The sequence below is a fragment of the Prionailurus bengalensis genome, chromosome X (assembly GCF_016509475.1).
Source record: "Prionailurus bengalensis isolate Pbe53 chromosome X, Fcat_Pben_1.1_paternal_pri, whole genome shotgun sequence".
Classification (NCBI taxonomy): domain Eukaryota; kingdom Metazoa; phylum Chordata; class Mammalia; order Carnivora; family Felidae; genus Prionailurus; species Prionailurus bengalensis.
The window spans coordinates 71,020,975-71,024,782 of record NC_057361.1 but is presented as its reverse complement, the minus strand read 5'-3'; the positions used below and the strand labels follow the sequence as shown (position 1 = coordinate 71,024,782).

General features: G+C 35.3%; 1 non-coding gene across 1 annotated transcript; it reads left to right on the top strand.

Moving 5' to 3' along the window:
- The first annotated feature begins 2,192 nt into the window (after nt 1-2,192).
- Nucleotides 2,193-2,308, top strand: LOC122478180. The gene has a single exon (XR_006295910.1). It is a non-coding gene; the product is annotated as a U5 spliceosomal RNA (small nuclear RNA).
- Nucleotides 2,309-3,808: the final 1,500 nt, after the last annotated feature.

Here is a 3,808-nt window from a genome sequence, read left to right as displayed (position 1 = left end):
TGCATTTCCCCTCATTATTGCAAGTCCCTCCTCTCCCTGAAGTGACTTCTAGGGAATTTTAAGAGCTGGTGACCTTCCTCACCCTTTTACTTTTCTCTTTCCCTCCTTGGGAAGCTAGACATTAAAGACTAAGATATTCAAAAACAAATACCATATATAGGGAAAATTAAAAATTGATAATACATGCCTAGGGAAGGGTCTAGGCTCAGAAAAGACTAAAGAAAACCTTACATTTATAACTCAGGTTACCACTCAACATAGAGGTAGCTTGAAACAATAACAAAAATAAAATAAACAAAAAATACATCAAAACCTGGGCAATGGGGAGAATCTGAATTCCAGAGTTATCACATTATTATATCCAAATATCCAGTTTTCCACAAAACATTACAAACCTTAGGAAAAAAACCAGAAAAGTAGGTCCCATTAAAAGGAAAAAAAAAAACAAACAGTCTCTGAAAAAGACCTGATGACAAGTGTACTAGACAAAGACTTTAAAACAAATATCTTAAAGATGCTCAAAGAACTAAGGAAAGATGTAGACAAATTCAAGAAAACAATGTATGAACAAAAAGGAAATATTAATAAAGAGATGTAAAACCTAAAGAGAGACCAAAAAATTCTAGAGCTTAAAAGTACAGTAACTGAAATGAAAAAGTTAACAAAGGGACACAAAGGCAGATTTGAGAAGGATGAGAAAAGAATTAGCTAACTTAAAAATACAACAATGGAAACTACCAAGTGTAAGGAACAGAAAGAAAAAAAGACTGGAGAAAACCATACAGGTCATAATATACTTATAAGACACTATCAAACAGAACAACATAATAGTTTGGGAGTATCAGAAAGAAAAAAAGAGACATAAAGGAGCAGAAATATTTGAATAAATAAGGGCTGGAAACTTCCCAAACATGATGAAATGCATGAATATAAACATTCAAGAACATCAATGAGCTCCAAGTAAGATGAACTCAGAGACCCACACTGACACACATTGTAAACAAACTCTCAGGGGCGCCTGTGTGGCTCAGTTGGTTGAGTATCTGACTTTGGCTCAGTTTGTGACCTCATGGTTTGTGAGTTTGACCTCCACATCAGGCTCTCTTCTGTCAATGTGGAGCCCACTACAGACCATCTGCTCCCTTCCTCTTTGCACCTCCCCTGCTTGCTCTCAAAAACACATAAAACATTAAAAAAAGAACTTTCAAAAGCCAAAGGGAATTTTGAATGGTTTTTAAAAATATCAGTTAGTTAAATGTTAATATACAATGTAATATTGTTTCAGGTGGACAATATAGTGATTTAACACTTCCATACTGCACCTGGTGCTCATTACAGCAAGAGAACGTCTTAATACCCATCACGTATTTTACCCATAATTCCATCCACCTTCCCTCTGGTAGCCATAGTTTGTTCTCTATGGTTAAGAGTCTGTTTCTTGGTTTCCCAGCCTCTCCATTTTTTCCCCTATGCTTGTTTTGTTTCTTAAACTCCACATATGAGTGAAATCATATGGTAATTTGTCTTTCTCTGACTTATTTCACTTGACATGATAGACTCTAGCTCTATCCATGATATTGCCAAATGGTAAGATTTCATTCTTTTTTACATCTAATATTCCATTGTACAAATATACCACATCTTCTTTATCCATTCATCGGTCCATGGCCACTTGGGCTCTTTCCATAATTTGGCTACTGTGATAATACTGCGGTAAATTTTGGGGTGTGTGTATCTGTTTAAATTAGTATTTTTAGGTAAATACATGGTCGTGAAATTGCTGGATTGTAGGATAGTTCTATTTTTAACTTTTTGAGGAAATTCTATACTGTTTTCCAGAGTGACTGCACAAATTTGCATTCCCACCAATAGTGTAAGAGGTTTCCTTTTTCTCAACATCCTTGCCAACACTTGTTTCTTATGTTGTGGATTTTAGTCATTCTGGCAGGTGTGAGATGACATCTCATTGTGGTTTTGACTTCTCTTTCCCTGAAGATAATTGATGTTGAGCATCTTTTCATGTGTCTGTTAGCCATATGAATGTATTCTTGGGGAAAATGTCTATTCATGTCTTCTGTCCATTTTTTGAATTGGATTGTTTATCTTTTGAGTGTTGAGTTTCATAAATTCTTTATATATTTTGGATAGTAACCCTTTATCCAATATGTCATTTGAAAATACCTTCTCCCAATATACTCTGGTTTCTCTTCAGATCGTATAAATCTTTCGCCTTTTACTAAAGATTTCTGTGGAAAATACCTTGTCCCATTCCATAGGTGGCCTTTTAGTTTTGTTTTTTCCTACACTACGCTGTGCAGAAGATTTCTTATTTTTCAAAATTTTATTTAAATTCTAGTCAACATACAGTGCAGTGTTGATTTCAGGAGAATTCAGTGATCCATCATATACATACAACACCCAGTGCTCATCATAGTAAGTGCCCTCCTTAATACCCATCATGCATCTAGACTATCCCTCACCCACCTCCCTCCATCAATCCGCAGTTTGTTTTCTATCTTTAAGAGTCTCTTGTGGTTTCTCTCTCTCAACCCCCACCATATATTCATCTGTTTTGTTTTTTAAATTCCACATATGAGTGAAATCATATGGTATTTGTCTTTCTCTGACTTATTTCACTTAGCATCATACAGTTAAGCTCCATCCACGTCATTGAAAATGGCAAGGTTTTATTCTTTTTGATGGCTGAGTAATATTTCATTATATGTTGATGGACATCTGGGTTCATTCCATAGCTTGGCTATTGTTGATAATGCTGCTATAATCATCGAGGTTCATGGGCCCATTTTAATCTTTATTTTTATATCCTTTGGGTAAATACCTAGTAGTGTAGTTGCTGGATCATAGGGGTAGTTATATTTTTAACTTTTTGAAGAATAATCTCCACACTGCTCTCCAGAGTGGCTGCATGAGTTTGCATTCCTACTAACAGTGCAAGAGGGTCTCCCTTTCTCTGCAGGCACTAGAATACCTGTAGGTTCTTGCATTGTTAATTTTAGCCATTCTGAAAGGTGTGAGGTGGTATCTCATTGTGGTTCTGATTTGTATTTACCTGATGATGAGTGATGTGTCATGTGTCTGTTAGCTATCTGTATGTCTTCTTTTGGAAAATATCTATTCATGTCTTCTTTCCATTTATTAACTAGATTTTTTGTGCTTTGGGTGTTGAGTTTGATAAAATCTTTATAGATTTGATACTAACCCTTTATCAGATATGTCATTTGAAAATATCATCTCCCATTCTGTAGGTAGCCTTTTAGTTTTGTTGATTGTTTCCTTCAGTGTGAAGAAGGTTTTTATCTTGATGGAGTTGCAGAAGTTTATTTTTGCTTCTGTTTTCCTTGCTTCAGCAGACATATCTAATAAGAGGTTGCCATGATAGATGCCAATTTGTTGCTGCCTGTGTTCTACTCTAAGACTTTCATGGCTTCAAGTCTATAATTTAGGTCTTAAATTAATTTTGAATTTATTTTCGTTTATGTTGTAAGAAAGTGGTCCAGTTTCATTCTTTGGCATGTTGCTGTCCAGTTTTTCCAGCATTATTTGCTGAAGCAACTGTTTTTTTCACATTGGATATTATTTACTGCTTAGTGGAAGATTAATTGACCACATAGTTGTAGGTTCATTTTGTGAGTTTCTCTACTGTCCTATTGATCTACGTGTCTATTTTTATGGCAGTACCATATTGTTTTGATCATTACAGCTTTGTAACACAACTTGAGGACGGGAATTATGATGCCTCCAGCTTTGCTTTTTTTTTTCAAGGTTGCTTTGGCTATGTAGGGTCTTT